Genomic DNA, 25,656 nt, shown 5'->3' on the forward strand with positions numbered 1-25,656 from the left:
TGTTTTATAGTATTAATGGATACACTATTTTCCCTAAAATTATTATCACTCATATTTCCCTCTAAGGTAATTCTTCAATTCTTCCTATTAGAGTTTTGGGAGGATATATTTGCAATGGAAAGTCCATGCACATTCCATGTTTAACTCATGATTATGTTTTTTTTATGAACCAACACTAAATAGATCTCGAGTTTATAGGATGAAGTTGTCAATTCAATCAATGGGGCAATTTTCGGATGCCAGATTTATCAAAAATAGTAATAATTATTTTAAGACTACAAAATTTATCATATCGTAAGGAAAATTATAAGGCTTACAATAATGAGATATTTTTATCAATTTGTTTTTGCTCTTTTATGATAAGATGTAGGAAGTGTTTGTTAAAAATAAGTGAGTTATTAATTCTATTGATGTTGAAATCATATGACAGAGGTGTCGAAAGAATATCCAACAGCGAACTCAAGGAAAGAAACTTTTTTTAATTATGATATGGTTGAAAAGTGTAAACACAGTTTGATATTTATCCGAAATTATCATATCTAGAAAGTGTTGAACACGCTGGGAAATTATTGTGTAGAGGTGTGAATTTAGCCTAAGTCAGGAGCTTGCGTTTCTCCACTTTGGTATTGGAGGTTGGTTCTTGGAATTAGAGGGAAAGAGGGGAATAAAGTAGTTTCCATTAGAAGACAGTGGTGTTTTTTTTTGGAGTATGTTTTACTCTTTTGTCTTCTTTCCAAATTGGTAATCTTTTTATTTTAGTTTAATATTGGGATAATGGTGTGTGGGGTGTGAGGTTGTAACGTGATGTTGCCATAAGAAAAAGGTTTGGGATTGGGGGAAACCTTTGTTCGTGCGTGCTACAACTTAGAAAAAGGTTCGTGTTGTGTTTTGGTGTCGTGGGGTGCAGAGAAAGCGAGTCTTGGAACAATTTCATTCACCCGTCTCTATTGTTTTCAACAATCATATCACCTAATCAATATTAGCCTCGCAAGATTAAACAACATTAATGCCGCTTCAATATATTTGTTTCCTTAAATATGCATAAAAAACATTGTATAAATGTTTAACGATAATGTCACAGATTTTACATCCACTGAGTATAAAAACATATTTATGATATATAATTGAATGTAAAACTTCTCTAATTAATTTTATAAAATTAAATTTAAATTTATTATTTATTTCATTTAGTGTGTCACTACCACTGTCAAACTACTTAAAAGCCACTTTGTGATATCTTGTTGGAGATAAAAAAAATTAATTCATATAAATATTTATGCTGAAAGAGAAATTCAAAATTAAAAAATTTGACCTTGACTCTGGTTGAGAATAAAAGCATCCCTCTTTGGTGTGATATTCCCTTGGTACGTTTGAAATCAGAAATAAATAAATAAAGTGTGTCGTTATTTATTCTTGTTTGTGTGATTCGAAGAATTCATTAGCATAGTTAAAACAGCGCAGGCGTTTCTTCCTACTAAAACAATAGTATAAAATTGAATGGACCCAACCTGCTTTTAATAACGCATAACTACATATTCACATACACAAATACTGGAGAAATCGCATTGGGAGTTTCACCCTCTGAGCTGTACCAATTAATTTATTTTAAATTTAGTGTGTGTATATTTTGAGAAAAATAAGTTATACCATCAGTTATATTTTAAAATCCTATATATTTTCAAACCATTAATATATATATTATTCACTCAAATATAACAAGTTATAAGTGGTCATGAATAAATGAATTTTGACTAATAGGTAAAAAACAGACAGAAACATAATATTATTCTTTTCATTGATTAAGATTAACTTGTGAATAAGATAATATAAAGAAACCCACTCATTTATTTTTCTCCACTTTTCTATAATTATAAGAAAATTTGTCAATTATTTTAAAGTAATAAAAATTTTCTATTATGTTGATGGTATTAAAAATTTATTAGTGCTTTGATTTTTTTTTCAATGACGACCAAATATTTATTAGTAAAATAGTTATGGATATATTTTACCAACAAATCGTGAAATTTGTCAATAAATTTTACTATTAGGTTTTCTTTTTCTTCTCTATATTATTTTGGGTTAAATATGTTTTTGATCCCTTAACTTTCAGTGAAAATTGGAATTAGTCCATCTTCAAAACTTTGGACTAATTTAGTCCCGAAACTTTAGAAATGTGTAAATTTAGTCCTTTTAACCAAATTTTGTTAACTTTATTTGATGTTTTGAACGCATTTCTTAGTTAACATTGAAGCAAAAATGTGTCAAACAGTATAAACAACTCAAATACTATCATGAAACGCACTTGAAACATCTAATAAACCTAACAAAATTTAGTTAAAATGACTAAATTCACACATTTCTAAAGTTTGGGGACTAAATTAGGCCAAAGTTTTGAAGAGGGACTAATTCCAATTTTCACTTAAAGTTAAGGGACCAAAAACATATTTAACCCTATTATTTTATTCTCTTTTTTTTTCTCTTCTTCTTCGTCTTCTCCTTTTTATTGTGTTTTTATTATTGCCTCAAGCTCTTACTTCTTTTCCTTCTCTTTCTCCTTCTCTTCTTCTTCATCCTCATCTTCTTTTTCTTTTTCTTCTTTTTTCTCTTCTTCCTCCAACGACTAGCACCTTCCTTTAATTATCATCGTTGTACCTTCATCGCAAACATGCCTTTATCGTTGTCATGTTTCTACCATTTCCATACATTTTCCTCCTCCTTTTCTTTTTCTCATTTTCCTTCTTCTACTTTTCTTATTCTCTTTTTACTCATTTTCTCGTAATATATACAAATACTCGTCAGACTCGATAAAAATTTTTCCACTCATTTTATTAACCAAAAAGTCAGTCGTAATAGGAATTATAAATTATTGACAAAATTTACTAACAAAATTGACCGTTGAATACATTACCAACACAAATATTCTTCGATAATATAAATTTTAACTTACCAATAAACTAATTATTAACAAAAATATTTGTCGATAAAATCCGTCTATAAACTTGCAATCAAATTTTTTTTATTCCATATAAATATCTCAATAATTACAACCGTTCATTTGTTCTTTAACTTTAACTTATAAAAAATAAAATTGATTTTTTTCGAATGGTATGCTTCATTACCAGTTTACTTAAATGACTTAAAGTTTTACACACAATTTTCTTTTTCATTATTTTTTAATTGTGTCTTATCTAACTTTATTCTTTTGCAATATTAGTTAATAATACTTTAGTATATGACTTTCAAGCTCAATTCTAGTATTTTAAGTGATTCAGTTTTTTTTATACATACATACATACATATATATATATATATATATATATATATATATATATATATATATATATATATATATATATATATATATAAAATTCACATTTTTGTTTAGGGTTACCAAATGAATAGTTATTTATTATTTGAAGACATTTAAATTCTTTTTATGTATTTCAGTATTGAGTTTATTATTTCTTTTATAAAGTTTTGAGAATTAAAATAAAGGTATAATTATATAAACAATAATATTTCATACATTATGATCATATAGTTTATCATTATCTAAGAATATATTCTACCATTGTTTCATAATTGAGAGCACTTATATAGTAATATATAGTCTCAATACTTAATCATCATAAAACTATATTCATTCATTATATCGTTATGATCATAATATATATACAATATCATTTAGCCATTATATAATTTTAAAATAAGTATTTAAAACAACCAAAGATTTTGAAAACAATGAGACATCACATATGAAACATCATTCTTTTATTTGAAAAAGAATCAATATTTACTACTCTTTCTCATTCAAGTTTGGAAACTGTTTTGTCACAATTGTAATTTGTTGCTTGAGTGTTGGTTGACTTAAAAACGAAATAATAAGTACATCAATCCCAACGTAACAAATAATAAGTATAATAATGTTTTCTTTCAATGGATTTATGCAACATATGATAACTATTCCTTTCATAATCCAATTAGACATTAAAGTTCACAAAACACAACAAACTCTTTTTAATATTTTCATTAAACAATTAATATGAAAAAATAAATTAACATAAAGTATTTACAATTTGCAAAGACTAAATTCATTTCATTCTTATACATTAATAATCATATCAATTCTATCCATTAAGTCTGAAATTTCAGTTCTAGGTTCAAATCATATTTCTTAATACATCAAGAACCCCAAATGAAATCATGGATGATCAAATCACAACAAACATTAAGCATGAAAATTGAATATTAACATGAATTGAAAAAACATATATTATTAACAACACTCAATACCCCAGAATTCCATGTTTTACAATTAATCTCAACAAATAGGAATAACCCTTAATGGTGGAGACACTAGTGTAGAAAGGACTTTAAACGTTTGTTATTTTGGGCTTTTAACGTCTCATCTCTGTCCGACGTCTATATGGGTGACATTAATGAGACGTCGGACACTATAGGTCAGATGTCTATATAGACGTCGGACCTATATAGGTCAGATGTCTATATAGACGCCCGATCCATACAGGTCAGACGTCTCTGAGGTTGCTCCTGACTCATGGTGATTCGAGTTTACAACTTTATAATTTAGTTGAAGAGAATTTATTGTACATCATTTTTTTATTGGATGGTTTTAAAAACGTAGTGGAGGGAATTAGAGGAGTGCAAAACGCAAGAAATTGCCGCCGAAGAAACGTCGCCCAAGGACACGAGAATAACTGCACCAAAACCCAACGAAAATGCATTTTAATCGGTTCAAATGAAAGATAATGTATCAAAGAGTGATGTAATCGGAGTAAAATTAATTTAAAACGGTGGAAAGTGAGAAAACGAACCTGAAAAGCGTAACCCGTGGAGAGAAAACGCGACGAATATGATGAACAATGAGTGCGCATAACGGTTGTCTCGCGTCCGCGGTGTTTTAATGCCGACATTTAGAAGTCGGTTCTCCCATAACAGACGTCTAAAGGGCTTTAGAAGTCGGTTATCCCCATAACAGACGTCTAAATGGAGTCAAAAAGTGATTTTTTAAATTCTTGGACTGCGTATTTAGACGTTGGTTCTCCAATAACAGACGTCTAAATGACTTTAGAAATCAGAGTGGCAGGATCAGACGTCTAAATGGAGTCAAAAAAGTGACTTTTTAAATTTCTGGGTTGTGTATTTAGACGCCGGTTTCCCTAATAACAGACGTCTAAATGACTTTAGAAGTCGGAGTGGCGGGATCAGACGTCTAAATGGAGTCAAAAAATGACTTTTTAAATTTTTGGGTTGTGTATTTAGATGTCGGTTCCCCCAATAATAGACGTCTAAATGACTTTAGAAGTCGGTTCCCCCCATAACAGACATCTAAATAGAATAAAAAATTATTTTTTTTAACTTTTTTGTTTAGTTTTGGCGTCTATTCGGGGGAGCCAACGTATATGAGTATTTAGACGTCGGGTCCCGCCATAGCCGACGTCTAAATAGTTGTTTCATTTACGAAAAATGTCACCGGTCATTTTTAACATTGGATATTCGAGGGTCAAATGTCTAAAAGATGACGTTAAAGGTCTTTTCTGCACTAGTGAGAATTTAGAGTTCTACAAAATTAGAGAGATAAAGAAGAACTTGTAAACCAAAGAAAGATACATGCAATTTTCCAAGGTTCTTTGTAGCTTCTCCATGCTCCAATTATGTTTTCCCTTTCACATTAACACCTTCAATTTGCAAACCATCTTCCTCTCAACCCAAAAGGATCAAAATCATCATTGATGAAGATTGAGACCCAAGGAGGATAAGGGAGAACTTTCTAGCACCCCAAACAACCTCAAAGGACCTCTTCAAGTCGCTCTAGGTGAAGAATGAAGTGTAGGAGAAAGAGAATTCTCAAAAACATCGCGAAAACATTAATAAATACCTATTTTCATGTTTCTGACTGACAAACTCACCCAGTAAGTGAATATTGTCGCCCAACAAGTGAACAGTGCCAAGTGAATAGTGAGCAATGAATAATGAATAGTTTCGTATAAATAGTGTCACTGAAATAATTCTGTTTGTTCATTGTGTTCGTAGCACTGAATGCAACTCTTGTGGCACCTAGAGCGAGTATTACCTAAAATCCATCGTTTGTTGTCTAATCATGTTTCTTTGAGTTTTAACCTGTTTTCATCCACCAGAATTGTTTCCTATTTTCTTATTTCACACACTCAAAGAGATATTAGAGATAAAACACATATATACTAACAAAAACACATGGAAACATGAAGACACTAAAAGTGGGGATAAAACAAGGTAAAAATTACGAAAGAGTTGATTTATTCATCAAAATATATACACAAAAATACATAAAATCAATTGTTATCAGTGTTATTTTAGTGTTGAGTAATATTTCTCTATAAAGGAGAATAATTTTTTTTGGTCTCTTTTTTTCTAGAGTTTTCAAAATAATGTTGAATGATCAAACTCTTATACTCTTATAAGAGAGATAACCAATTCGATTTTTATGATCGCTCTAACTATAATCTAGGACTGAAGCAACGAATGATACTATTTTAACGAATAACTTCAGAGATAATGTTTTCCCTAACATTAAATATGTTTTCTTTCACTCTAATAATTTTATTGTAAGAATAACTTATTACCTCAAATCATAACTTAATTTACTTATGCATTGAAATGAGATTAATTTTCAAAATAGTAAAATAAAATTCAAATTATATCTTAATCTTAATTTAGTTAAATTTAAACACTTCATTTATTTCATAACAACACATTCATTGTTTATTCTTACAAATTAATGTTATCAATAATCACTTGTACAATTCATAACAACTTCAACTTCAATATTAAATTGAAAGATTTAGCTACACTTTTTTTTTTATTGAGAAAAAACATAAATGGCAACAAATTCCACGCCATCAAAATAACCACGTATACAAATTAATCTCTTTAATATAATCACTTTTGCATATCATCAACAACTCCAACATTACAATATTCAACTCACATATAAAATTCAAGGTTTAGCTATATTATTTTCATTTGGCAAAACCATATATAATTAAAAGGCAACAAGTTCCACACCATCCACAAGTATCTCAGATTTACATTTCACCTCTATCTCATCTATGAAATTTATTTATCCCTAACTTGATAACCCATGGTCCTTCGTATCATCCACACACATAAAAAAAATTAAAAAAAGTACTAACTCATTCCCAAAAAACTTGATTAAAAAACTAAATACATCATCACAAACATAAACTTATTGAGAATTATCTTTCTTTATCAGATTGCATATACATATACAAATATAATCTTATGCATGAACATCAACATAAAGGTATCGCATTTGTGGAAGAAAAGAAAAAACTTATTCTGGTTGGAATATGATTGATTATTCTGCACTATTAGTAGTTTTCAAGAATCTTAAGTTTGATTTAGGAAATGTAGACTTGAAATGTCTAAAATTGGTTTTGTGTTAGCTTTTGATAGTTCATGTTTCATATATTTCAAAAGAAGTTAGTTGAGTTCCTTGATATATATTCACTTAATATTTAGATCTGTATATGTTGATCTATAATCAAAATAATAAATTCAATAGTGAAATGCCATATTTCAATGCTTATATATGCATATGAATCATTTGTGTGTAGTTATCTTATATTTAGTAACCTACTTTTTTGTTTATTAAATTTATAAAAAAATGCAGTAATTAGTAGTACATAGAGATATGAAATAACAAACTTTGAAAGGATTAAAATATTAAATTTTAAAATATATGCACATATATATTAAGATTGAATTTAGTTTTATAAAAATGAATTATTTTGATCTGAATGATGTATATTAATGTATAGTAAACTATTTAATTCATGGTGCAATTTAGTATAAAGGGATACTTATATAGGTTAGGTTGTTAGAAAGATAGTGTGACAAATTTTAACGAAGAAACTTGAACACAATTTTTTTTATATAATCACGTTTTACAATATTAAATACATATCATCAAACCATATCAGATCATTGTTTTAATTTAAACTAAGTAATTGAGGGGTGAGGTTAATAAATTGAATTGATTATAGTTGCTCACTTGTTTATATACATGTGTTCCGCATTTTTAGTATCATGTCATTGAACAATGATAAAAAAAAACGTGATTTTTGGACACTCTGTTATAATAATTCCGACATGGAAGCACACTTCGTGCAGAAGTCACTAAATTCAGGAATTTTCAAAATATATAATTTTTTCTTTGTATATTTATGTTTATGTTCTCTTAATATATTTTTTAAATTGTTTAATATTTTAATAACATGGGTTAATAATCTCTTGTGTGTTTTGAAGTTTTATTTTATTTTTGAAAGATGATGAATGAAAAGAGAAGAAATATTTAATTGTGTTTGACCTCAACTCCTAAAAAAAATATTAAATATGATAGAAGCATCAATAAACAAAAAATAAGTAATATAGAACTAAATTATAGCAATATATTTCAAACTTTTGAATACAGAAAGTCAGAAACATACCTTGAAAAACTTAAAATAATAAACTTCTTATTCTCAAATACGAAATTTTAGGTTAATTATAAGTTGTATGAGTTAGTGGGGTATTTTTGATTGGTAATGTATCTCATTCATAAAAAAAACTTTTGAATAAGGAAAGTTTATTGAGTGAACAATAATCATCAATCATTACTCATGAAAGCAGTTTCCATTTTGTGGGAACCATTGAATAATGGAAGAGTTCTTATTCTGGTATCATACATCTACTGTCTCGTCTTTTTCCATTATAATTTTTAGTTACTATATATAAAATAATTAGTTTTTAATTTCATTTTTCGTAACATCTTAGTTTTAATTTAGAAATACTATTTTTATTCCTTTTTAAGTGTTTTGGAATTATTTATTGAATTTAATTTTCTTCCTATCATGCATCCATTTAAGCATTAGCTATTGTATCCATTTTTGTTAATCAGACTATTTCATTTTCATTTCTTCATATCTATACCAGTTTCATATAAACAGAATCGTGCATTTGTTAAATTTCCTTTCTTTCCAATTCAATTTCTTTCCATCTTGTTGTCTTTGTAGTTAATAATTAGTAAATAAAATAACAAAACTTTACTTAATATTTTAAACTTAATTTTAGTAGAATCCGAAGATTAATACCTGTCCCTATGTTTTATCAGTGAGGACCAAGTTTATTCTATTTTTGGCGATGAAAAGACATTTTAACAACTTTCTTTTTTTTTTAAGATTTTTTTTGTATTTTTTTCTTCATCTTTTTTTATTTGGACAATCAATTTTCATATGTTTTTTCTCTTCGTAACCATCACTACGATGATTAAGGAAGATTCTTGATTTTTTTCCTGCCTTTGAATCTTCTCTTACCTTTAAACTTCATGAACTTGATTAGCTTTTTTATAATTAAGACTCGTATTTTCTTCATCTTCATCATCCTCTTTGATACTATTTCCTTTTGCAATCTCGAATTTGAAGGCTAACGTCTTTTTCTTGCATTTTTCTTCATCCTCATTCTATCTTCCGAGATAAGTTTGCATTCTCTCAACTTATCAAACAATGCAGCCATCAACATGGTGTTAAGATTTTGTGAGTCGCTTATCATAGTCACCTTGGGTTGTCAAGTCCTGTATAAAAGTTTAAGAATTTTTATATCTAACTAATCATTATCGAAAGACTTACTTAACTGAATGAGATGATTCACAATATGAGTAAAGCACTTTTGAACATCAATTATTGTCTCTGCTTGCTTCATTAGGAACATCTCATATTCTTGGATCAAGGTATTCCTTCTTGTTTAAGAAAATCTCACAATATACGCACTCTGATATTTTCCTGAAATTGAGTCTTATTATTCAATGATAATTGAAGACTTTAAATAGTCGTGATACTTACAATATTACAGGAAATCAAAATAAAACATCAACTATCTTAAAAATAAAATCTGCTTAATCTATCATAAAATAATATTGTACATAGATAAACCGAAAATCATAACTACGTATCGCTATTTTATCTCTATCAAATCAAACTAAATATTACTATACCCAATAACTAATAAAATAAGATTTAAACAAAATTATTAATAAAACCCTAAAATTTAAGTTTATCCCAACAATCCGTACCTTTGTGAGTGACCCGTAACATCTCTCATATCTCTTAAGCATTCTTACAGGTAGACATTGTAAAAGTCATCAACAATTAAAAGCAAATGATATAATATTTCGAGCCCTTACATTTTGTTGAGTTCTTCTTCTATCATCAACATTCATTATAGTCACGGGGTTTTGATTCCTACAAATTGTTAATAAATACAGTAGGAACAAAATGATCATATTGTGATAGTTTCCCAAATCTCATTATCTACAGATTCCATAAAAATTTGCATTCTGACTTTCCAGAAAGCATAATTTTCACCAATAAACAAAGGATGTTTATTGATAGAGGCACCCTCAACAAAGGTTTGATGTTGTCCAACCACTTGAATTACTATCAAAGCAAGCTTTGATACCAATTCTCAAAGTTGTGCAACAGAATGTTTAACGTAAATAATAAACCAAGAGATGGTGAATTAGTTTCTTATCACAAATGTGTGCCTTTAATAATTTTCTCTTAATTTTAATTTCCTTAACAAATAATTAAAACAATAATAAAGAGAGAAAATTGTACAGATAATTTTATATTGATTCAGATCACAAGGATCTTATGTCTAGTTGCTAATCCCAAATAGAGATTAAAGTTTCACTGTCACAAAACTAATAAACTATTACAATCACACAAAAAGACAAGTTTAAAGGTTTAGAAAACACCTATTTTGTTATCACAAGAGATGAAACCCACTTCCCCTGAAGGACACAAGGCATGAACACCTCCTTCGAATGTTTCACGAAGGATGAACACTTCCTTTGAATCTTCACAAAGGATGTCATGCTTCACTGAGTAGCAACACTCAATCACACTCCTAGTGAAAGTTCTCGCTCTTGCAAACACCAAGTTCTCAAAACCAAAGCACAAGAGTTACACAAACCGTAAATTACACTTATCATAGTTCAAACAAAATAGATATGTTTTCGTGTGCTAGAATGAGAGTCAAAAACATCTTTATAAAGACCTCACTCAAGAACACCTCCAAAAAATCCGTTGTCGGCTTTTTCTCACGTGATAATCGATTATCTAATTAAGGTAATCGATTATGCATTTAATGAATGCACAATGGTCAAAAACATGCTCAAAAACTCCAAAGGCTAGCTTTGATAATTGATTATGATAAGTCATAATCGATTATCTATAATCGATTATCATTCTCTGGTAATTGATTATTCTAGAGCCAAAATGAGTTTTTTAGCAAACTTAAAAACCTCTCTATGATAATCTATTATCTTAAGTAGATAATCGATTATTGTAGAGTGTTTTGACTCTAAAGAGAATTTTAAAGCATAACTTACAAGGAATCAATAACATATAAAGCCATATACATAAATCTACTAATTACAAAAACTTTAGCACATAAAACAAGTCTTCATGAAAGTCTTCTTGCAAAGCGAGCACTTAAGACTTGATTTGGTCATCATCAAAACTTCTATAGTTAATCTTTTTTGTAACACTTAATACACAAATAGAAAATAATTCACATATCATCTCAAATATGTGATCACATATTCATATAAATCTTTATCATTCTCAATAGTAATTTCCATACAACACAATTCACTTAAATAAAATAAAAAAAACTAATCAAAATAAAAATAATATTTATTTTACATTTATGATAAACTCTCAAATACAATATGTTAAAGAAATAAATAAAGAAAAAAAGAGGAAAAGAATATCAAGGTCTAAATCTTGTTCTATTTTTTATTCAACAAAAAGATCCTCCGTTTTGGTAAAAATATAAGAAAAATCAATCGCATCAATAAAATTAATAAGTTTTTAAGATAATTAAAAGAAAATTTTAATAATACAATTTCTAAATAATTCAATTGATTACTCTAAACCTCATTCACTCATTTTAATTCTATTTGACCCATCACGGGTTTGAGTCGGGTTGACTCGCCAACCTACCAAATTTTGTTTTTTGTGCTTGTTTTTGGATTATATTTGGAGTTTAGGTAATTTTGGATTGTATTATATTTTTTTAATTTTAAATTATCTTTAGAATTTAACATTATTTTGGATTAAATGTTATTTAGATTTGAATTAGAGAAAAATTGTTATTTTTTTAGAATTGAAAAACAAAAGTGTCATTAAATAAGTCAATGAGTTAACCTGTTTAATTCTGTGATCGAATTTTTTCGATTTACTAATAAATGAGTCAGATTAAAACCAACCCTTAATGTACGGGATCGAGAGTCAGATGATCAATTTTGACAGAAGTAAATAATGATAACAAAAAATGAAAATAATGATATTAATGATGTTCACAATTATGAAAATCATATATTAAAAATACTTAAATACCATTTATCATTCCTCATACCATCACTGTTATTATTGCTCTGATTGTTACTGTTACAGCGTCATTATTCGTAGCACTAATGCAGATAAAGAAGAAGAAAAAAAAATGTTAAAAAAACTCAATCCAGAAATTTCTTTCTAAAAGATATTTCATGTGTTCTCAAAATTACCGTTACTATAATATATACATTTTGTTATGAAATGTAAATTTGTTAATTTCGTAGATGATAAGTAATTAAAATATCCTTTAATATAAATTCTAATATAACATTAAACACCACTCAAATTTTATTTATAATCAATAATTTTTGTTAATTAATTTTACGAGATAAAAATCACTAAGTTTTAGAAGAAAAAAGTTCATCGTAGAAAAAAAAATATAAACACTTGTAAAACAAGAGAAAAAGAGAATAATAAATCTTTCTATAAATTAAACTAATTACCACTGTAGTAATTTATACCAATCCAATTTTAATTATAAAAAATTAACTTTAATTTAAAAAAATTATTTGATTTCTTAAATATTTACAAGAAATTTATCCAAACATCTTTATATTTTAATTTTCATTTTACACTTTTCTTTATCTCACGCTTTTAATTGATACATCTCTTTAGAATAAAAAGGATTGAATCATACCATAATAATGCCATGATCATTCAACATTATTATAATATTTTAATATCGTTTTAAAAAAATATATATTCCAGTGCACTTCTAAGTTTATTAAAAGAAATTTAGGATTCCTTAATATATTTAACTTTCGATATGTATTTTTTTATTGTATAAATAGTTGTAATTGTATAATATTTAAACTGAAAAAATATTATAAAAATGTGTTTGATTTAATATAATAAATTTATTTAATAAATTATTATAAATAATTTTAGTTTTCGTATTTTTTATTTCGTTTTATCACTTATTTAACTTTACAAAACAATATAAGTTATACTAATTACTTTAATTTTTATAAGTAAAATACACTAAATTATTAAAAATAAAAGGTACATATAAATATACTGATAAATATGCAAATAAGTTATTGAATATACTAAATTATTAAAATAGTTTACCATTTTCTTTCATCATTAATTTTATTCAAAAAAATTATTACTTTTAAAAAAGTAAGTTAACAACTCTTATATTATAGGGGATAAAATAAACATATGAATTGTGTACACAAAATATAAAATCATCTTTTATAGATAATATAATATAATATAGATATTATTCTTATTAACAATAACAATACAAAATAATAAAATTATAACTATAAAAATGAATATAAATATCTTTTGCAATTTCATTATAAATAATATTAATTTATTTTGTATATAATTTTATTATTATAAATAGTTATTTTAATTTTAAAACTACCAATTTTTTTAAAAAAAGTGAACAAATAAAAAAAGTAGTTAAATTAAAAAGATAATTGTTTAACAAAATAAAATTTGTAAGATGATTATTTTAAATTAAAAAAAATTACGTATTAAAAACTTAAATTAAAAAAAATACAAGATAAATTCTTTTTATATAATTATATATAAATTATTATTAAACAATAAATATGAGGCTAGAAAAAGAAATATAAAAATAAGATATTATCTTCTTGTAACCAACTCAAATTTATACATTTTTTTCACTTGAAAACAATTAATGCAAGAATAGTACAAAAATTCTAAAACATTAACATTAAAACATCTTTAAACTATGAACAACATGTTTCTTTAAGTCAATGTATGAAAATAAAGTCTTTTAATCTTATTAAAAACATGCAGCGTGACTAAACTATCAGAACCTGCATTATGACTCTTTTTTCATTATTATCTAAACTTAGGAACTTACTGATTCTGTCTAAACTGCCATAAAGGTTGGAACAAAATTTGACGAGATGTTTAACATCATATACTTCCTGTCCAAAGAAGAATTTAAGGAGTTATAGAAAGTCACCCAAGTTGAGAGGTAAAAGTGGTTGCATGTGCAGAAAACAATGACTCAATACCTTGACCAAGTAGGCAAAATCATAAGCACCATGAAAAGTAATTCAGTGAATATGATTGTTGCAAAGAAGTCCTGAGATCATCATAAGCTCAACGAATCGCATGACGTAGATCTCCAAAACTTCAATTCTTATCAAAATCCATCCCTTGGCATTGGAGGAGGGCAATGGACTGAAGAGCATGAAGATGACGCGTGACATCGAACTTACATAAGTTGAATTCCTAAATAAAGTGGTTGGAGGTTTCGAAGGTTGGAAGGTTGCCATGGCAGTCTGAAAGGGTTAGCCCAACTTTGATGAGGTGCATACGATCCACGTTGGCTTTCATCACTGTGTAGTTATTATGTGGTTGTCAAAAAGCTAGATCTGACTTAAAGATGACACTAGGAAACTCTGTGTCCATAAATATAAAAGGAAAAAACCTAATCACTCTACAAATTCATTTGAACTCATTTTCAAGGTTGTACGACCACACTAATCGCGTCATCACACTACCACATGGTTATCTTAATATCTCTATTCCTATCCACTTTTCCCAAAATAATAAATAGAGCTACAACTTCACACTTTTATAATGATGGATTATGAAAAAAATCATAAACTATATATAGACATAAATATATGGATAGATAGATATGGATATAAATATAAATACACGTATATATATGAATATAATATTATGTTATTTGTTTTAAAGGATGAAGTTAAATGGTAAATAATTTTTTTAAGGTGATACATTAAAATCTAACCATTTGTCTTATTTTTTATATTTGATTATACTTGAATAATAGATAACTTATCTATTTGATAATATCTTTTATAAGAGTGTTATATTTAATTGGCAAATAATTATTTTATCTATTTTTTTTTCTATTTTTGTTAATTTTGAAAAACGAAAATTTTGAGTTATATATAATAAAAATAAAGAAATACAAATAAGATATCTCCAGGTCACATAATTTGTTATTTTGAAATTTTTATTTTTAATTTTTAATATTTATTTTAGATGTTTATGTTAGGTGTCGCAGAAACCATGGACAAAGAAAATCTCTAGGACCAATGAATTAAGATTAGTTAATGGGCCTTAAAATTTTCAAAAGTTTGACTGGAGGCCCAGTCGGAGATATATTATAGCACACCAAGTTCAATTACTGTGAAAAAGAAAAGGTGTGTTTAGTAAAGGTTTGATTAATTTTTTATTAGTTTGTAAGTATGAGTATTTAAATTAAATTTTCATTAATTTTTTTGTTATTTTGAATGTTTAAAGTATCATTTTCATTATCTTATTATTTTACTTTACAGTTAATGAATGATTTGATTATTATTTTTATTTTTCCGTTTCTAACTTATTGATCAAATCACTCTTCTTCTTATTAATATTCTTTTCTAATTAGCTCATGAAGCAAGAAGAATCGAAATAATTGACAAATTGAAAAGGGAAAAAACAAGTTGATTTACAAGTTAAAGAAGATTAAAAAGGAAAAAAATTGATAAAAAAATGGACACTAAAAGACAAAACAGAATATTTAAATTTATGACATATTGAAAACTAAATTAAGTATTTAATCAGTTAGTAAATATTTTATATTTTAGAACGAATGAATGTAGACAAATTATAAATTTAAGTGAAAATTAATTTAATTTAGATCGACCTTGTTTCTAAATACACACAATAAGATAGATTTAAAAAACAAACAATTTGATGAACGAATGAAGAAACATTTTTTTTACCCTACCCAAAAAAAGGTACGAGTGATTAATTAATTAGATTATATTTATATATATATATATATATATATATATATATATATATATATATATATATATATATTTTCCTTACATTATTATTTGTGACTTTCTCTCCTTTTTTCTTCTTTATTTTCTCCCCAAGAACAAAACTCTTCATATTCATCAATTTTCAAAAAGTGGAAACCCAAATCCTTCGACTAAGTAATCTCCTTCACATTCTGAACATATACACGTTAAACCAAATCGAAAAGAAAACGAAGAAGAAGAAAAAAAAAACTAGAATAATCACCACGAAAAATCCTCTCTGCAAAACCATGATATTATTAGTTAGACACGTTCTAAGGCATTGTTAATGACACTGTTATGGTTAATATTATTATTGCTTCCAGTTTTCATGAGCGAGTGCCTACAAACGGGACACGTGGCATTAACCTTCAGCCATGCGTCGACGCAGTCTCGGTGAAAGTAGTGGCGGCATTGCGGCAACACCCTCAGCATCTCCGATTCCTCGTAATCCTCAATACATATGGCGCACGTGGTGTCATGGTCGCACGTTGTTCCCACAACACTATCGGTTTTGCTGTAAGGGAAAGTGCGGTAGGACTTTATGACGTCATAGGGTAGCCCGGTGAGGTTATCATTTTGATCATTATGGATCATGGAATCGATGCTGTTGCTTACGTTGTCGTTGCCGTTTTGTTCTCGTCGCATGTTCATGTACACGTAACAGACACGAACGAAGAGAGTGAAAAAGATGAGCAACAGGAAGACCTTGGTGAATATGTCTAGTCCATTGTTGTTGGTGTTCAAGGGTGGCCCGTAGGAGAAGGAGACTGAGGGAGAAGGAGACACTGACATGGTTACAGATTGACCTTCTTCTGATCAAAGGTTTTGACATGAGAGGATTTTTGTGCTGATTATGGGAAATTAGGGTTCATTTGTCGCAGCCTTTTGTACTTGTTTTTTTTTACCTATAACTCTGTTGGTTTTGAACAAATTTTGAAGCTAATTTGAAGTTGGATATCTAAAAATTAACCTATAAGCTGGTGCTTAGCTGCTTAGTTAACAACAAAATTTTTGTTACTTAAACAATTTGCTGGTTTTGAATTTTGAGTTGGGTTTTCTTTTTGCATTAAGTTTTTTTTCGTTGTGTTAATTGTATTTATTTATTATTTGTTTGTTAATTAATAGAATAACAGTCCAAAATATCTTTTCTTAGTAGTTTCTTTTTGTCTTTGAGAATTACAGCTTACAAGCCAGTGAAGCCACTGCATCCAAACTTAGAAGTCTTTGACAAATTACATAAGAAAATTGAGCAATTAGTTGTAAGCAATTCCTTTACAAAAAAAAATAAAATTAAAAAAGAATCTTTATATTAATGGAATAAAATTAACAGAAAGATTAATTATTCACCAAAGAAGTTAACTATCAATTTACTATTAAAAATTGTTTCAATCATTAATTTTAAAAAATTAAAAAATTGGAGTCTAAGGAAGAGGTTGAACAAGTTGTGAATAAAGAAGAATGTGAGAAAACATTTCCAAATTAAACTATTTCCGCGTTTTTGAAGACTTATTTAGGAAACAATTTGAAGATTTCAAGTAAAAATTAATTGGATACCAATAACTAGCCAAAATAGTACAGGATAAATGACCTTTTTGTTCTTGTTTGTTCCCACAATTTAAATTTATGTGCTATTTTATGTTATTGATTATGTCGTGTTTATCCATTTTCACACTTCATACTTATGCGAGAGCAAATTAAATTGCACCAAGCATACTTAATTGATATAATTATTTTCTATATGTATAATAATAACAATAATGAAAACAATGCATCAAGTATAACTAGAAATAACTTGAAACATGAAATCACTGTCAAATTGATTGAATAAAGTTATCAGATTTGAAGTGTAACATCTTAGTTTCAGTAACTTACAAATGTTAAAATAAGAAATTATAAAATTGATAAATCAAAACAAATTATTTATAAATTTAGATATACTATTAATATAATTATCTAAAAGAAATAACAATAAAAATAAATATATCTATAAGAACGAAGGATAACAATTAGACAACCAAAAATAAAACTTTGTTGTATCACTGTCTTTCACTAAATATGCATCCATATTAGTCAAATTCAAACATTTAAATAATATTGAACAATTTTTTTTAATATGTGTGTAATGTATATTTTGAGAGAAAGACTAGTTATGAAATTTTTATTTCCTTTTTTTTTCTTGGTGTATTTCAAATTTTATTATTTTAATTATTTAAAATATATTTTTAAAAATTCTAAGTTTTAATTTTCTTGTCCAAACAATTCATTATACTTAAAAAAAATTACCAATAAATAATCACTCCGTTAAAATATTTTTAATGACCCGAAAAATCAATGAAGTTCTTAGTTGTTAGACTTTATTAATATCTATAATCAATTTATTGAAAGAAAAATGGTATATCTCTGAATTTGTGATTAATACTAAGAATCAGCAAATTTGTTGCTCTTAACATCCATCAATGGAAACTTTTGATTTTCCAGTGAAGATATGTATACTTCATTTTCCTATAATTAAAATCCTCTTTTGCTACTATTTACTTTTCACTAAGTTCATCCAATAAATATTATATTATTGATTTTTCTGCCTCTTTTCTTCCCATGCTCCAAAAATGAACATTTTCATGACTTAATATGCATATGCCTACACATATACCTAGATGTAACTTCATAAACTAAAGAAAAGAAACATTGCATACGATCTCAGTTCAAGCGCATGGTATCATTGTGCCTCAAAGTCTATGAACAACGTATTCAGAATAGTGATAGCAGAAAGTATATGCATAGTTGTGGTAATAGTTTTCTCCTTCTACATATTCAGAAAAGTAGTAAGATATCAGAAAGGAAGCAAAAAGGTTGACACTCTATAAACAACTAACATTCAAATTTTTTTTTATCATGCTGCTATTAATTCATTCATTTATGAAGAATCGTGATCAAGGAGAATACACAAAGTTTGACCAGCAAAGTTATTGAAAATTTTGCCTCAGCCCCATAATATACTCTTTTTACATCATTTCCATTAGTTCATAATGCACATGTATTATATAAAGATGTAATGATATACATTAAAATACAAAAAGCATATACGAGAAATAAAAATTGTTAGTGAAAATTATGTTTTCTATTATTTTGTATGACCTAAAAAGAAAACACCATTGATCATATACATCTATAATTGATTATAAAAAATATAAAATCAGCGTTTTTGTATTTGTAGTAAGTATGAAGCAAAAAAAGTTGTAAATCTCACCTTTTTTATAAATTTTTTTTATCATATTTACCTTATGAAATAACTAATTTCTAATCAAATATCAAGAATTTGGATTCTCTATTATTTTTTTTTATTTTTTTGGGCGTGTCTTTGAAATATATTAATACTTATTTTTAATATTTTAAAATGTATTAATCTTTTTTCAATATATTAGAATCAAAAGGTACAACATACTGACAATACAAAGAGAAAATCAATACAAAAACTGTACTCTAATATCAATCTTGTGGGAGATTCTACATAATGAATTATGAGCGGCTCATATACTCGTATAATAGTACATTTTACCTTCAAATATAAATCTTAAAATAGTGTGTTTATGAATCTATTTTTCTATATGATATCAACTTTTTATTTTATTCAATACAGAACTTTTAATTCATTCTTAAATTCCTACCAGTGTAGAGAACTGATCTATTCCTGTAAATTATATACTTTATTATATGAATTATTATGCAAATAATTGTTTGTGAGAGGAAATGTGGGGACTGACAAGAACAGACGCTGGTGTGTTTCAGAAGTTAGAATGTGTATAATGGCATGCATGAGAAGAGACACAATGATATAGTTTCTGCATCTTGGCATCGCTACTTAGCGTAAAATTTTGTCCTTCAAATGTCTTTTCCACTAAAAAATGGCAATATTTGCCACCCGAGTGGTCATTATAGTCCTCAAGGGTGATTTTCTAGGTATGCTAACAGTGGAAAGTTCCAAACGTACATTACATTCTTCACTGTACTAATGAAAAAAGAAGCTACAGAAAAAGAAACACTGATACAACAAATGAAGTCACCTAAAAATGAAGTAGAAGTATGATGAAAGAGAAGTTCATATTATAAAGAATATACGAAGTGGTTTAATTGAAAGGTGCAAAAATTAATTATTGAGGCCATTAATTACCACTTAAGTACATTTGATATGATCACTACGTAGTTCAATTATCAGAATGTGTAGTGAGTTGCATGAAGAGTTTATAAATAATCAATTAGCTATTCAAGAACTAGCATTGAAACCTTTTGTGTTGTTTGGGAAAGATACCATGCAAAGAACATGTATTAGGTATGATGACTATCAGAAACGTACCCTGTTAAAGCAAATAAACCAGAAAGATGTTTGAAATGCTTTAGTTAAAAATTGATATTTGTAAATAGTAACGAAGGTCGTGATATGATTTACTCCAATAATGGTGGTATAGGGATGTGAAGGCGTGCATCAACTTTGCTTATCATTGAGAAGAGGAAGATTTCTAATAAAAGCAAAACAAAGTTGGAAGTCTCACATCAATCAGAGATAAGACCAATTAAGAGTTTATAAGTGGGTGCAAACCTCACCCTACAAGCCGGTTTTGTGGGATTGAGTTAGGCTTAAAGTCCATTTCTAACCCAAAGTAACTCACATTTTCACCAAATAAAAAGTGAAAATGAATGGTTTGAGTTGTCCAAATCTGTTTTTTTAGAGTGCTTTATTTTTTTCAACTTGATTAGAACATGTTGCTCTATTATAAAAAGTAATAAAGCATTCATATTTGTGGAAGATTAGTAGAATGGAAATGAAGGTGATTGTGTTCATGTTGAATAATCACTTCCCAACACACAAATAAAATAGGACCTGCATAGCCTTTTTGAGCATTTTCTCTAATAAAATGAAATCCTCGAAGGAGAGTCTCACTGTCTCACTCCTTTAAAAGGGTCTCCCTTCTATTCTACCTCAGGCTTCCACTTATACTCCTTACCCTCAAATGTCCAACTTAATCACCTTGTTTATGCGGTGGTTGTGTTTCCTATCTGCTATCTACAATGCGAAGCTTGAATCTTATAGTGCATGAAAGTACTATGGGAGGATTGATACTTGAGTGAAATAGGACAACCTTTAATATTTGAGTGAATCTGATTGCAAACACTTAGTTCTCTGAGACTGAAACTGACTTATGCTTTTCTGATTGTTTTCATTGTTGAAATTGACTAAATTAAGTTGTTTTTCAAATGCTTGGATCGATGATACTAAGATTTAATGTTGAGAAATATAATTATGCAGTTTTTTTTAATGAAATGACTAAGAAATGATTAAGCTTTGAATAATTTTAGTGCTTCAGAGTTTTGTTTAGAGTCTTTTATTTTGTAAATTGAGTTTTCTCTGTTTAGTTTTTCCCTGCCTAGGAGCACATTTCTCTAAGTGTGAGGGTGTGATAACTCTTCAAATTTTCCTATTTTTCTTTTATTACAAGTTATTTTTATATTCTTTTAGTTTCTTATTTTCTAGAACTAGGATAGTTTATAGATTTTTCTTTAATTTTAGAGTTTTGTAAAAATAATGTTAATTATGTGTTTGTAGATGATAATTAGTGTTTTTAGATGATAATTAGTATTTTTAAATAAATAGTGTTTTTCTCCTTCTTTAAATGTCAAATTAAAAATGTTTTTGTAGAGTTTTGCTTTTATAGGTTTTCATTTTCTCTTTTTGTTGATTTACCCCTATTCATTTTCTCTTTTCTGCATCTTGAGTTGCTAGACCATTGCAATTGAATTGTTTTTCTAGGTCAAATTACTTTTACTTGAGGACAAGCAAAGTTATAAGTTTGGGGGAGTTTGATAATGCTAATTCTTACCATTATCTAAGCATCATTTTAGTAGCAAAGTCAACTTTTTCTAGCTTGTAACTTGCTTAATCCTCTATTTTATCTTGCTTTTAGAAATAATTGTGTTTTAGGCTACATTGATGTAATTTCATCACTTATTCCCTTATTTTGTAGCTAATAAAGTGCTTGGAAGAACCTCCACTAAAGTATAGAGCTTAATCAGTCACAAAAGCAAGCAAAACAACAAAAAAGGAGAGTTCTGGAAGGCTGCTGTTGGGCTACGGCTGAGTGCTCTGTCTCTGGAATGTTGTCGCTGGGGTGCCGCTGGGCTACGACTGAGCGCTCTGTCCCTGGAATGTTGTCATTGGGCTACCGCTGGGTGGTAGCTGAGCGCTTTGCTCTTTGGAATGTTGCCGTTGGGCTGTCGCTGGGCTACTGCTTAAGCAGTGACGACATTGATGTGTTAAAATTGCCTATTTATTCAAGCTCTCTTGAAGCATTTAGAGTCTTTGGTTATTTGGAGGCGTGATTTCACTACTGGAGCTCATGGAGGCCCCGAGGAGCTTGTGGGAACATCTTATCCTCTTCCTTTAGGTCTCCTTCTTCTTCCATCCACCATGTTTGTAAGCTCTAGGCTTCTCCATGGAAGTGGAGAACCAAACTCATCTTGTTAGGGATTGATGAAACCTATGAATTCTTGTGTAATTGATGATTGATTCGTATTTATATGTGCCTTTTCTATCAATTGCTACTATTCTTGTTTCCAATCTTAAAGCTTGCATGTAATAGGAATGTTCATGACATGTTTTTAGGGTTTCAAGGGTTATGGGAACTTAAGATGAAACCTAGAACTGAAACAAGAGTCCTTGTGGTTCATTGATTCTAGGGATGGAAGATGATTCACATGTTGTCTTAAGATCCTAACTCTTTAATGCGGGTTTTTCTTGTTAGATTTTCAAAGGGATTAGAGTTTCATAGGGAAAAGCTAGGCTCTTTCACCTAAGGAATTATGGTTAGAGTGTTTTTGTGGATTGACTTTAGTAAATTGATGGAGAGGAGATGAAATTGGTTAGGCACAAGAGTGAAATAGGTGAATCCTAACATTAGCAATGTCATTTCATACTATTTCTAGTCTTTTCATTTCTAAGTGCCTTCAGTACCAAAGTCCAACCTTGTAATTATTTGTGATTTTATCTTTTTGGACATATTCATAAGTGATGAGTTGTTCTTGAGTCTAAATGAGTTGTTAATTGCATAATTCTCTAGTGTTACAAGTCTCTTGGGAAAACAATACTTGGTTTTACCATGTTTTATTACTTGAAACGATTCGGTATACTTGTCGAACCACTCAACAAGTTTTTGACCAAAAGCCCGTAGTCCAAGCACAACTTTATATCTTTGCATTAGATCCTTCATGGTAACCACTTCAGCACTAGCTATCGTAGACACCGTTTAAGCTACTTAAGATTTTTCTTCTTCTTTCCTCATTCTTCGTGCTTTAACATCGCTAATGTTGCCTTTTCTTTCAAATCAAACTTAATGATGTATTTCTTCTTTCAATACTTTAATTCTTCCACCTCAACCACGATCAAACCTACCTCCCATTCGACTTTTCTTTAAACATCTTTTTATTGTCCTTCTGATTGTTGAACTTAGTATAAAACCTTTATGATACTTCATTCTCATAAAAAAATGTTTTTCCATAACTTAGAAAGCACCACCTTATGTGACTTCTTCTTAAGCTTTACTTCATCTTAGTCTCCTTTTTCTAAAGATTAATCCCATTTGTTCACTTTAGGGTTCCTATACATTGTCGAGAAGTAGAACCAAGTTGTTTTCTCAAACCTTACACAAGCGCGCACCAATATCTCCCATTCTTCTATCCTTTGAACTCATTCCTTTTGCAAAACTTGTGATATCCGACCTGAATAACCTATTCTCGAAACTCTTTCAATCCAAAACATTGATTTAGAACTCCAACTTCTTTCCTCGTCATTTGAAATCCAAAACTCTGATTTTCTAACTCCCAAACTCTAACACACCAATTCTCCATATCTTCAAGGTAGAAAATTGTCTCAAAGGCCTTATCCAATTCACATAAAGGTAAGCAGGTCAAGTTATCCTTGAATTTGCATTCCACTATCATTATAGAGTACTTAACACTACCACAAAGGTAAGAACATGACAAGAATCACTATAGAAAACAAAACTCAAACCACAACTCTTTCTTTCCTTAAACTTTTAGAATTAAGAAAAACAACTATCTTTAATGTAGTTATGAGTGTGCACCCTTATTACTCTTATGAAGACATTTTCTATTTTTAATACTTCTAGTTGGTTACACAATCTCTACAATCTAAACTTAAACTTTTAAACTTCGCAAGACATGACAAACCCACAACCCTTACCTAAGGATGATCTGTTCTGATACCAAAATGTAACATTCCCCTTTTAGCAGCTTACAACTGTTAAAATAAGACGTTAATTAAATTAATAAAACAAAACAAATTGTCTCAAAAATTTAGATATAATATTAATACAATTATCTAAAACAAAAAATCATAATAATAAATACATCTAAAAGAACTAATGATCACTACTAGACGACCAATAATAAAACTTTGATGCATCACTGTCTTCCACCAGAGAGGCATCCACACCTACTCCTCACTTGCTTATTCCAATAAGGCGATCATCACAACATAAAAAAACGAACACACATGAAACACCAAAAGAAAACAATAGGATAAGCTAATGTGCAAAAATAATTAATCTAAGACAATTAGAACATATCATATATAAGCTAAACATTGATGAAATACAATAACTCATATAAACACATATAAAGAGTTGAAAATAGACTCAATTATCTGGATATATGCTTTTGACATAGGGCTTTATTGTAGGTGTGCACTTGTAGTAGTATTTATGTTCTACAAAACCATAAACATAGGGATTATCACCCTATTACTCATAAGGTTATTCTCATTCGTGTCTAGGACCAAAAGTCCAAGGCTAGGACCCCCTACCATTCTCTCTCCCACCTCATTCCTCTCTCTATGAGTTGAATGATTGGTAGTGTATCAGGATACCTCCTTTCTGAACTCCTATATGTCATACTATACATTAAACAAACCACAACTGATCCTTCTTAGATTGGTTCCAACCATCCTCAGATAAACATCATAAACTAAGCATCATATTAACATTCACAAATTACCACATTTAAGATCATATGACATAAGAGACTCATGTGAAAATAGTTAGACTTTGTGAATCTTGCTTAGTGAGAATTAATATATATTGTCTCAGTGATTAGTGACTAAAAGCACTCTCACTTAGTGACTAAATAGCTTACCCAACGAGATCATTAATAGAACTCTTAAGCTTAAAATGTTACTAAAGTCACCCAGCCAACCACTATCAAGTCAGTGAACTCTCTAACTTTGGTTGCACCCAAAGAAGTTATTCTTGCCTAACAACCACAAAGTTGGTTTCTCTCTGACTTTTATCTGACCCAATGAATATATTCTCACTTAGCGA

General features: G+C 28.5%; 1 pseudogene; it reads right to left on the minus strand.

The window, feature by feature from the left end:
• Positions 1–14,183: 14,183 nt before the first annotated feature.
• On the minus strand, positions 14,184–17,062 carry LOC124833941 (putative CCR4-associated factor 1 homolog 9 pseudogene; annotated as a pseudogene).
• Between the last annotated feature and the right edge of the window lie 8,594 nt (positions 17,063–25,656).

The sequence above is a fragment of the Vigna umbellata genome, chromosome 4 (assembly GCF_029865625.1).
Source record: "Vigna umbellata cultivar VRB3 chromosome 4, Vumbellata_1.0, whole genome shotgun sequence".
NCBI lineage: Eukaryota > Viridiplantae > Streptophyta > Magnoliopsida > Fabales > Fabaceae > Vigna > Vigna umbellata.